The following is a 13,185-nucleotide window of genomic DNA, read 5'->3' on the forward strand; positions in this document are numbered from 1 at the left end:
TGTGGTAACATATATTTGTGTGCCACATGCTCAGGCACACTACCTAATTATCAAGGCATCATCCGCTGTCCAGTGTGTAGGAATACTGGCTCGGGATTATACAAAAGACTTTAACTATTGTTATAAATATGTAATTTATGTACGTTTTAGTATTCTTTCATTTATAAATTCTTTTTTTGATAATAAACATTTGACACGTTTGTGATGATGGTGGACCTTTAATGGCCCTTGGAACAGACATAGTAAATTATAAACTTATACTTTGAAAATTTATGTTACCCTTGTCCTAGCCTGTTATAATTTGTTTTTCAACATCATGCGCACCTTTCTCTGTATTAATATCCTCCAATACTTCATCATTAATAACTTGGACCTAGAAAACAACAATAATGATGAACAAAAATTAATTAAAGGTATTACCAAGTTACACGCAATGACAAGTTAATATTGTTGATGTATTATGTAAGCCTATAGCCCATACACACGTAACCTCTAAAAATCTAAATAAAATGCTTTTATAAGAAGTTAATACATATGAGTTTAAAGATAAAGAAATCTTTCAACCCTTATATATATATATATATATATATATATATATATATATATATATATATACATATATATATATATATATATATATATATATATATATATATTATATTTGCAATCAAGACAAGGTTTTCTAATATTAAAACTGTACAGTACTTAGCAGTCCAAGAATAAGTGTCACAGTACATAAAAAGTAATAAGCCTAGACTATAAATTATAGCCATAACTTGTAATATAACATTTCTTAACTAAACGTTAAGAAAACAATGTTTTTTTTTGTTGTTTCATATAATACTCTTTGAGAAATAACACTTAGCTAGTGTTTTTACGCTTTCGTTGTTAAGGACCAATATAGCCTACAAACTATGCATTGTTTATATATTCAACCTACAAACTTACCTTAATTCTTTCTTTGTAGATTCACTTTGCGTGTATTCTTTCTCTTTAAATCTTAATTTTTAATCCTTTTAACCATTTATTAAGAAACCGTTGATTAAAGTTCAGCTTTTCATCAAATTGTCCTAAATAATAATACTCAATGACAGGGCTGCTATATAACAATGTATATAAAACGCTGTTACTTGACTAAGGAAATAAACAGCAAATACTTTTACGAGTTAATTTAATTTTAGAAAAAACTTTATTCCAGCAAAACACAGTGTTTTTACCGTAAACCTTTATAGTTTCCTATAGTACAACCTCAACTATGGGATTTTAAATAATAATGTGTAAAAAATGACAAAATAATGTATTTAATTACAGGTTTTGCAATAACCAATTCCAAATCCCTTAGATTAAAAACCTATTTGGGATACAACATAATTTAAAAGATAACCTGACTCTCGGATATTCCTGAGCCCCTACCAGCGTAACTGAGAGGAATTTCCATAATGTAAGGGTTTTCAATTGGAGTTAACTAATGAGAACTCACCTAACCTAACCTAACTGACAGTCGGACCTACTTAAGGGCTGGGCGGCCTATCCGAGAACCACCCGGCCTACCCCAAAGCTAACCTGTCTACCCTAGACAACCACTGCCCACCCTAGACTTCCTTACTTTCTATCACAACTTCCTTAGTTTTCTTATCACGAATGTTCTCTTTTTACTGTAAACGTGGCGAAAATATAACTGCTCAAAGGGGCAAAGTACGAAAAGAGGACCCGGTTTTTATATAGTTTATGTATTATCTTTTTTACATGTACATTGAATAATAAAATTATCAACATATATAAAATGCTAAATAATTTATAGGATGAAATTAAATAGATTAATTTAATACATATGGTATGTTTATATAGAAGAGGACAGTGTCTGAACATCATAAATAATATGCAAAAAAACTGAAAAATAAGAAAAACAGGTTATAATTTTCCAATGATTTTTTTGTTATCATTCTAAAGTTAACTAACAATATAATTTAAATAAAGTTACTTAGCAAATATAATGTTCACAAACTTAAAATGTATTTACACTGGTACATATATTTTAAGCAACTATTAAATTCATTAATTATATCAGTTCATTATATGTAAGGATGTATTTTTGCAGTACAGATATTGTTTATTAAAATCAATATAAAAACTGGGTCTGCTTATAAAACTCTACTCTCCCAAAAAGCTATTCAACTAAACATGAGGAACAACTCATGAGGTTATAATTACTATGACATATAAGGTAGGCCTATCCTTTAATTGTTAAATAGCATTGATACAATTATTTCTAGCCTACTAGCGAGCATTTATTTATTTACAATTTCATTACTGGACTTTTAAGCCTAATTCACGCAAAATGTGATGGTCGACACTAGGAAGGTTAAACTAAATTTGCAGCACATTGTTTTTATCAGTTGGGATGGTAGAAGAAAAATTCTGATAATATTTCAACTTCTTCTTATTTGATGGATGGATCCTAGGCTTAAAATTAAGTTGTTGGATTCCATAACCTCAAAGGCTATATTTTAACCCAAGATAAATAAATAAATTTCAATAGTTGGTGATCAAAATAAAAAGCAAATATTACCGTAATGTTCATCATAATCTAACCTTATCCTTATTCCCATCAAAGGATAGATCATCGTACAGCTGTGAAATTCATTTACTTCCTTGACAAAGGTTCCATAAAAGGGTACTCTAAAAAATAAAATACAATAAAAAGTGAGATATAAATATTGCAGGGCGGTGAAATATTAATAAAAGTTATTATAACATTACCAACCGATAATATGATTTGCGTACTTGTTGGCAACATATTATACTCAACATTGGCGTCGGAAATACAATTCGTCCTAACCAGAAATGCTCTTACATGTGCAAAGGTCGACACTTTATTAGCAAACCATTTCACTCCCATGAGGGACAAACTTCCCAAACGGGACATGCTAATCTAGCCTTTCCCTCCGTTCGTATGCTCCCTACCACTTTACTTCCCTAAGGGGAAAAAATTCAACAAATCAGTCGCATCGCTAAATTATTCTTGGCTGTGAGATTCTTGATAGATTCGTCGCCATAGCATTTATCACTGTGGGACCGCACGAATATCTAGTTTTAACAAATACTTATGATTTTGGCAACATAGTAAACTCAAAATTGGCGTCGGAAATACCATTCGCTCGAACCAGAAATACAAATACACATGCAGAGGCTAAAATAATAGCCATTAGCATTTTCACCAACAGTTCTTAACTATGAACACTGACATAAGATATACGTAAAATAATCGTACTTCCGTTACTAAAGAACATTGAGAACCAGAACTTATTATATCGTAAGTGCATTAACTGAAAATCTGGACACACCAAAAACACTGGCCACAACCCTTACACTGCCCATACACCCCACACATTGGGAACTTCACACTGGCCTATAAAATCGATGGAGATATTCAACATACAATCATGGATTGTTTGGGATAAATATATAAATAGGCACCATATACATTAGACATAGAGTATTATGCCAGAAGTAAACACAGAAGAAAGAGGAAGTGTGTTAATGAGGCACCAGGGTTTTCAATCTTAATCGAATGAATAAAATAGGGTTCCTGTGAGGTCTTAGGCACAATCATTAGGTTGTGTAAAATGTCACAAGATGGAGTCATGTTTGGGTCAATGGATACTTAATCGATTACAATCGCAATGAAGTGTTATGCTCTCATTGTTGCATTAATACTTTTATTAAAATATGTTCCATTAAAAACAATGAGATTACATCTTAGAAAAAGTTATATGGAAATTTAAAAAAAATGCAGTGTTCGGAACTGTTAACGTTCAAGAAAGTAAAAATGTTTCTTTCATTATGTACATGATTTCTGCAGGAAATTAAATACCAATACGAACCTTCATTTATTTCCTTCCTTAAAACCTGGATGTATTAATATGTTTTTAATTTATCATGTTTCAAATTTATCCTACAGTCAGACACATTGCAAGAAGACAAATACGAGGCAATCCTTCTGACTGATGACTGGGTGGGAGTGAATTCACTGAGATTTCCCGGGTAAATTGAGCACATTTCTTACTGATTACGTCATCATGGCAGTTTTGTGTAGTGGATTCTCTCCTACCCAACGTGATAAGAAGAAAGAACTTCGATAATTGTTTAACTGAGTGTTCAAGACAGAGAGGTGAAGTAGTGTCATAAACCAGAAGTGCGTGTGGTAAACCTGATATAAGTAAGTTTGTAACTGAGAGTGATAAGAGAAAGAAGTTTTGTTAAGGATCAATACATTCTGAACAGAAAGCACATGTGTTGTTATGGCTATGCAACTTAGTAGGGCCAGAAGTGCTTGTAATAAACCTGATATAAGACAGTTTGTAACTCAGATTGATAAGATAAAGACGTTTTGCTAAGGATCAATACATTCTGAACAGAAAGCACATGTGTTGTTATGGCTACGCAACTTAGTAGGGCCAGAAGTGCTTGTAATAAACCTGATATAACACAGTTTGTAACTCAGATTGATAAGATAAAGACGTTTTGCTAAGGATCAATACATTCTGAGCAGAAAGCGCATGTCTTGTTATGGCTATGCAACTTAGTAGGGCTAGAAGTGCTTGTAATAAACCTGATATAACACAGTTTGTAACTCAGATTGATAAGATAAAGACGTTTTGCTAAGGATCAATAAATTCTGAACAGAAAGCACATGTGTTGTTAGGACTACACGACTTAGTTTTGGGAGTGAGTGCCGTAAACCTGACACAAATGCGTTTCCGGTTTAGTGTAGCGGAAGTATGTTTTCACATGAATCAGGAGGGTACCTCTTACATTCTCTGATTGTTTTTAAACTACCGCTGATTATTCTTTTAGCATTAGCTTTCTGAAAATTAAGCATTCTATTTACAATAATATTTCATTTTCCAATGCAAAATTACTGAAATATGAATTTTTACAACAATGTCATACGATAGCGAAGATGTAACTCTGTGTCTATTTTCATGTACGCAATGAAAAGTTTACATTACGTTCTGTATTGTCCTGTCGTACTACATTGTCAATGTCAGTTTAAATGAGAAATCAATCATGCATATTTTTAAATGGCATTTTCTTTAACTTTTGAAAATTAAATTTCAGGAGGAAGTTGACACGTCCTCGAAGAATACAAATCAGACAAAGCTTTATTTGTTATAATTCTCTCCAAATATGAATATTAAAATAATATAATGTTGCTTATTTCAAAGAATATATTCCACACCTCCGAAATAAATGTCCCCTCCGGTTCTGTTGAAAGTAAGGTGGATTTTAGATGAGGCTCTCATCTCCAAATGTCAGACTGGAGATGCATTATTAGTTTATTGCTTTGATTCGCACAACCCTCAGTGTTAGCATGGTAACATAACCGTAACACTTTTCAACATTTCGAAAGTCCATAATCTCTGGATTAGTATCTCTGGAAAGTATTTTCTTTTCTGGATGTTTACTCTAAAGTCTCGGCCCTTTTATTGGTTTTGGATTATTATATTGACCTTGTTCTTCCCAGTATTGAGGGTCTAGTATAGGAAAATGAAATCCGTCACAAAGATTTTTCTGGATAAGGAAATATTACAGCAGCGTGATCGTACGAGTATGTTGTCTTTGTATGCCCAAAAACACCTAGACTCAGCTCATGCCTTGCGTCAATTTTACTGCAAAGTCAAACTACAATTTCGAGCAAGTGTTCAATCTGCCAAGGCTGCTTTAGTTCTGAAACATGTAACGGAAGCTCAAAATAAGGTTAAAGCGGTTTGGAGTATCATAAATGATATTCATAACAATAAGAGCCCAAAAGCTTTCTCTCAACTGTCTTTGAAGGCTAATGATGTTCACTTATTGTTGATCCAATGAATTTCTCGCACAAATTCAATTGTTATTTCTCTACAATAGGCCAGGGCGTGGGTGACAACAGATCTCAGAATGCACGATATCCTTCTTATATAATTTACAGGATATATCTTCATCATTGTATGTCACACCTACCAACAAATTCGAGGTAATCTCAATAATAAGATCTTTGAAACCAAGTCATTCTGCAGGGACCGATGGCATTTCTTCAAACCTCTTGAAAGTCACAGCAGAACAGGTCGCTGCGCCCTTGGTTCATATTCCAAACTCCTCTTTCACGGAAGATAAATTCACTTCCATGCTCAGACTGGCGGTAGTCAAACGAGTACTCAAGAAGGGGAGAACTAAGGAAGTTAAGACATACCGGCCTACTTCAATCCTGTCTAATTTTTCTAAAGTATTTGAAAAACTCTTTCTCAATAGGCTGTCACCTTTTCTCGATGCACACAATGTTCTCTTTATGAAACAGTGCATCAGGAGAAATTCTTGCACTCTTGAGGCTATGTTTGACTTTGTCTCCAATGTGACTAAGGCTCTTGACCAAAAATATCATTCATTTGGGATTTTCTTAGACCTTAGTAAGGCCATTGATGTGGTCAACCATTACATATTGTTACACAAACTACAGCATTATGCAGTCAAGGGAATTGATTATGATTGGAATCATATTTCCTTTTGGGTCGCACTCAGTTGGTAGAGTTAACTTTTATTGATGACTTGGGCTACCTTCGTAGTCAGGCTTCATCTACATTTTTGGTGGGGGCAGACGTGCCCCAGGGCTCTGTTCTGGGGCCTGTTATGCTCTTAATGTATGTAAATGATGTTTCTAGTAGCATAAGTAATGGTAACATATGCCTGTTTACCGGTGATAGTTCGCTCAGCCTTTCTCATAAGAACCGAGAATGTCTTGAAATAGATGCATTCGTTCAGGGTGGTTCACTTTTGCAGTGGCTAGAGGATAGCCTTCTTGCAGTCAGTACAACAAAAACCAAATTCATTGACTTTCGCATACGTGATTGTGATGATTTCACACATTCGAATTCCTGTGTTATGATAGGAGACTCAAATTTTTTGGGGCCAGTCATCGATTGTAATTTCAAATACCATCATCATATAGACAAGATATGTGGAAAAGTGAGTAGTGGAATTTTTCTATTGCGTCGAATCTTTCACTTTTCTAACAGGGAAATACTTTTTACAGCATATTTTGGTTGTATCTACCCTCATCTAACCTACGGTCTGCCAATTTGGGGGGCTGAATCTACTAGGACTCAGTACGTATTCCGCTTTCAAAAAAAGGAGGTGAGGGTGATTGTGTGCCTCAAAACATCACAATCGTGCAAAGGTCTATTTTGTGCAAACAACCTTCTGACATTTCCCAATATGTTCATTTTAGAAACCACGTCCTTCATGAAACGAAACGCTCAACTCTTTAGTTCCTACACACAACCCAGTTACTCTCTGGGAGATCTCTACCGCTTGCCAAATCCTCAGCATCGGACAACATGTTTTGAAAAACAAATTTTGGGCTTAGCAATTAAACTGTTTAATTACTTGCCGGTATACCTAAGATCTGAACAGAGTATGCCTGTGTGCCGGAAAAATGTGAAAAGGTTTATTTTAAATAACGAATAATATTCTATTAATGCTTTCTTATCTGACAGGCATTAAGGCATTAACTTAGTATAAATAAGTTAGTTTAGTATATTAATTTTGATATTTTAATTCTGGCGGTTGTTTTGCAATTTTATTGGCAATGACAAATAAACGATTTTATATGATTTAATTTGAATCTTGAAACCTTACACGATGAAACATGTGATAACCATTTAAAACTCATTGTAAAAACGTGAATTAATTTATTTACAGTTATTCTGAAAGTATTTTTGAAAATATATTCAATTATAAAGGTTAAATTGCTTACTTCTTTATCTTTTGTACAAGGATGTTATGTCTATGTACCAAGATTTTATGAATATATTAATAACTACCGTAGTTTTCCTAGTGATAATTATTCTCGCAATCTTGTGTACTAGTAAAACTTTGTATGCACGCCGAAATTGTGTACCCTATTTTAATGTATACGAATTTTTAAGTTTACTTCTTGCGATACATTTTCATCACATTGTACATACTTTCTTAAAACCAAGAATATGTATGTTAACTAAGAAACCTACTTAAAAGTTTTTCCTTCGATCAATATAAATTTAAAACTTTCGCAACCTTCCTGTTTTTATTATTATTGTTACTTATTAAATCATATCCAATACATTGTCTTCCACTGTACTGCAATTTGTCTCTGAATTGTTGTAACGACATAGCTTTATCGGCGAAGGACAAACAATTATCAGGTTTTAGATTGCATAAACATTTATTAAAGAACCACACATTGAATAATGTACAGAATGTCCATTCACTAATGATTTATTTTCTTGTATTTAGTTCAGGGCATCAATATAAACAGTAGAATTTAACATTTAGCCAAAAATGCCTTTTCTGCCCTTCTAAAAGTTTAATTTGCACAAAGTTTAGTTTTAAAACGAGTGGAGGATCTTCCATTAGTATTTCGTATGTACATTCTTAGTAAATTACCGGTAAATTTGCTAAGAAATTTGCTAGATTGTTATAGGAGGTGTTCAAATTGTTTCACTTTGGTTTGGTGGCAATATCCCAGCTGATGATAAAACGCTAACAACGCGTTGTTTAATACATCTACTGGAATACGCGCAGCTTCTTCTACAATTAACTCAGTAAAAAAAGGCAAAATAAGGATGCAACCTCGGAATGAATGATAATAAGCTAAAAATTTGCATTCGTCTTTATTTTGATGGTATAAAACTTACCTCAAAATCTCATATAATCACGTGTACGCGACTTAAGATATTTAAGGTCAAAGTCACGAAAATCACTTGTTTGTAAATATCTCGTTGCCCTTACGCTAAATGACTTTGAAGATGGTTAGAGATATTGTAGAACGGAAAACTCTCTTAAACTTTTGTCTGAAGTAATTTTATGTACGTTCAACCCTTTTTGGGATACAGCGCAGTGAGTAGGAAACCGTTTACCTGTATATACGATAATACGAGGTCAGCCAATGGAATACAATAAATAAATGAGTTATATTGTTAATTATTCACTTACTACTATTATTATTACTTAATAATATTATTATTGTTATTATTATTATCATTATTATTAAATTTGTATTATTATTTATTATTTAATATACCATATTTATAGATATTAATATTACAAATTATATATTCTCTAAATAATACTTATATTATTTTTACCAAATATATAATATGAGGATATGCTCCATCTTGTTGGAACCAGAGTCTTCCAAAGTCATAACAAGCAATATTGTGCAAGGCATGAATAATTTTTTTCACAACATTACTAAATATTGATCAGATTTTAGTTTTCTTCAATAACAAATGATCCTACCACCTGGCCTCTAAAAGTGCCAGTCCAAACGTTTAATTTGTGCATGCTTCTCAAGCATACAATAAGAAGGTGGGAGGGGGGTTCTCGTTACTTCAATACTGGTAGTTGTGTCTGTTGACAGTTCCATTCCACATAAAGTAACTGTCGGTTCGTTCATACGTAAATACAAGCTATGTTTGTTAGTACATTCTTATCTTTTAATGCTTCAAAACGCTTTACTGTGTAAAAAAACATTGGATTTCGAAATAGGATTTTTGTCTGAGAAAGTGTCGTGAAATAAATTACCCACCTTTCCAACGATCTCGTACGATCCCAATAACCAGCCATCATTAACAAAGTTATTCTGACGTTCTCGCTTAGTGACATAATGAAAAAAGGGTAATTAAGCTAAATTCCGAGTTACAGGTGATTCAATACTGTTGAAAGCCAACCAAACCAGCAATTTTATTCTTGATATGGCGAAGCCCTTAGTTATGTTGGTTATTATTCTACTAATGGTCAGAGTTCTTCTGATAGAGAAAACAAACAAGTTTCTTAGAAATTTCCGATAAAACTTCAATGTTAGGAATTCCTAGATTAGATAATAACTATTTGTGTGATTTCTCAATGTATAAGACATATTTGTTATTTCCTTGTGATTTTAGGGTAATTATAAAGACAGGAAAACTTTATAAAATAGTGCCTTGCTGTAATTAATAATAAGGAACCATATGTAAGGGATAAATCTTATAAAGAGCGGTTTGCGGCATTCCTCTCTGCTTGCCTAGTTCTTTAAAATGATGCTTCATATCACCCTATGCTTACATATAATATTTTTCAACGACCCTGCGAGCCATCAAATATTTAAATTTCAAAAGCTCAGTTTTATTCTCTATACCAATATATAATGTTTTTCACAAACGGCATTTGACTATTAAAATACTGAGTAAAATGAAGAAGTTTAGCAATAACGCCAGGAAGATGACTAAGCTAACATTAATAGATTAGTTACCAACGTTATCGCTCGAATTGAAGTAAAAGGTCAAGTAGTGAAGTTTGTAATTTAATTAGCCTGGACTGTCAAACTGAGATATACCACGTGCTCCAGACCACATTAATTTGTGTAATCTTACAAGCTGAATGACTCTAAGCATTAATTGAGTTTTCACGAAATATGTGGATCGAGAACACTTCTTTAAAAATGTGTCCGATTTCCTCAGATTTAAGAATTTTCTCAACACACCGAGTTGACTTGAATTGTAAAACAGCACAAATATTATATGTGATACGTAAATGTGATATGTTTAATTTCAATTTAACGATAATTTTCAGTTCAGTAATAAAAGGTTCAGTTTAAACGTTGTACGCCATTCCATTTACGTAAAGGCGGTACCATATGATTAAAAACGGATTTACAAATATGCTTACTTCCTTAAATTAGAATATTTTTGAAAATGCTAGATATAATTGAATTGATAAAAGAATTACATAACCAATATATAAAAAAGAAAAGAAAATAAAGACACTTTATTTCTCACAAATAAGAATATAAGAATATTTAAGTTAAATATTTTACTACCGGTATTTTTAAGATATAATCTATTCCATTCCATATGTAATGGTGGTAAAAAAAATAAAAATAAATATTCAAACACGTAAAGCACGTAAGTGACATATTTGGAGGAACATGTAAAATATTTCTGGTTTAATTCACAAAATGAGTATTTAAAAAAATAGTGCAAAATGTTATGTTAGCGTAACATAATGTTGTAGTGTATTACGATGTTCTAGTAACTGTGAGTGAGCAAAAATAAGGTCTGTATAATATATTGTGATGTATTATCACTGTTATATCATAATTGAGTCTATTTTTGAACATCACAGAAGACTCTGAGACACCGACCAAAACTATGAGATATTATGTATTTGTATCATTTCTTCTGAGAGATACAATAGATACAATATATTAGTAGTACATTGTATAACAAAACTGTTAGGCGTTGTATACCCCTGACGTCTGCCATATATTTCTGAAATTGAATAGCTTTTACATACGTACCTGGGACATTTGAGTAACTAAATAAACGATATTAAATAAAGAATGTTTTTTTCTCTGCTTAAAGTATTTCGTTGGAAATAAGTAAACAATCTTCCTACATGGATAACAAGTAGCTTTCAGATCAGAAGTAGGTATTTTTGAATGTAAAGCTAAGGTGTTAAAGTTACTCTTGAGTAATGACACGAAGTTCTTAACAAAGCTTTACAGGCCCTAGATAGCCGAGGTACTTCTCATTGTATAACAGTGTTTCATAACTATTAGTATTCACAAAGCCAGCATAGTATATGCATACTAATCATTATAGGCAGGTGTTAAAGCTACTCTTGGGTAATGACACGAAGTGCTTAACAAAGCTTTGCAGCCCATACGCAGCAGAGGTACTACTCATTGTATAACAAAGTTTCATTACTATTAGTATTCACAAAGCCAGCATAGTATATGAACACTAATTATAGGCGGATGTTAAAGCTACTCTTGGATAATGACACGAAGTGATTAACAAAGCTTTGCAGCCCATACGCAGCGGAGGTACTAGTCATTGTATAACAGTGTTTCATTACTATTAGTATTCACAAAGCCAGCATAGTATATGCATACTAATCATTATAGGCAGGTGTTAAAGCTACTCTTGGGTAATGACACGAAGTGATTAACAAAGCTTTGCAGCCCATACACAGCAGAGGTACTAGTCATTGTATAACAGTGTTTCATTACTATTAGTATTCACAAAGCCAGTATAGTATATGCATACTAATTATAGGCAGGTAGCTACTCTTGGGTAATGACACGAAGTGCTTAACAAAGCTTTGCAGGCCATGCACGGCAGAGTCACTACTCATTGTATAACAGTGTTTCATTACTATTAGTATTCACAAAGCCAGTATAGTATATGTATACTAATTATAGGCAGGTAGCTACTCTTGGGTAATGACACGAAGTGCTTAACAAAGCTTTGCAGCCCATTCGCAGCGGAGATACTACTCATTGTATAACAGTGTTTCATTACTATTAGTATTCACAAAGCCAGCATAGTATATGAGCACTAATTATAGGCAGGTGTTAAAGCTACTCTTGGGTAATGACACGAAGTGCTCTACAAAGCTTTGCAGGCCCTACACAGCTGATCTGCTAATCGTAGTATAACAGTGTTTCATGAAGTGATTGTAGGAGATTATGTGACTTTAAAATCTTTCGTCTTAAGGAGATTGATTTCTTGTATGTTATACATTTATATTTTATAATCTATCAGGAGAAAATATAAACCCTAGAGGTCTGGGTCACATACTTCGTGTGCTAAGTCTATATGTGGGATTATATGCCAAGTGATTAGATTAATTGCTACCATTAAAAAGTTCATGATTTTATGTTTGAAAGACTTTGTCGTTAAAGATAAGAATGAAATGTGAGTTGTTACATATTGGCATTTTCCCTTAGCTTACTATGATTTTAAGAATACTAATTTGACTCATATGTAAATCTATTGGTCTCAGGGATATTCAGATGATTCCTATTCGAGAACTTTAACAACTGTTACGAATTGACATGAACCGTAAGAGGATCAGTGAGCTGTAGAATTAGGTCAATAGATCGGTTATACAAAAAATGGTTTCGACCGTGATTAGCTCTCGTTTAGACGAAATGTTATGTCTGTGTTATAGTTTTATTTAGTAGGTTTTGTTTAGAGTTAAGAAGCAAGAAACGAGCTCTAAGAGGGTCGGTGTGAGAGGCACACTCTAAAATTGAGAGTTTAAACCGTATTTAGTTCTATGTCTATCATCGCATACAAGGGACGGGGCGTCTGCAAATTAACTATGTATGCAAGCGTCACACCT

The sequence above is a fragment of the Homalodisca vitripennis genome, chromosome 7 (genome assembly GCF_021130785.1).
Source record: "Homalodisca vitripennis isolate AUS2020 chromosome 7, UT_GWSS_2.1, whole genome shotgun sequence".
NCBI classification, from domain to species: domain Eukaryota; kingdom Metazoa; phylum Arthropoda; class Insecta; order Hemiptera; family Cicadellidae; genus Homalodisca; species Homalodisca vitripennis.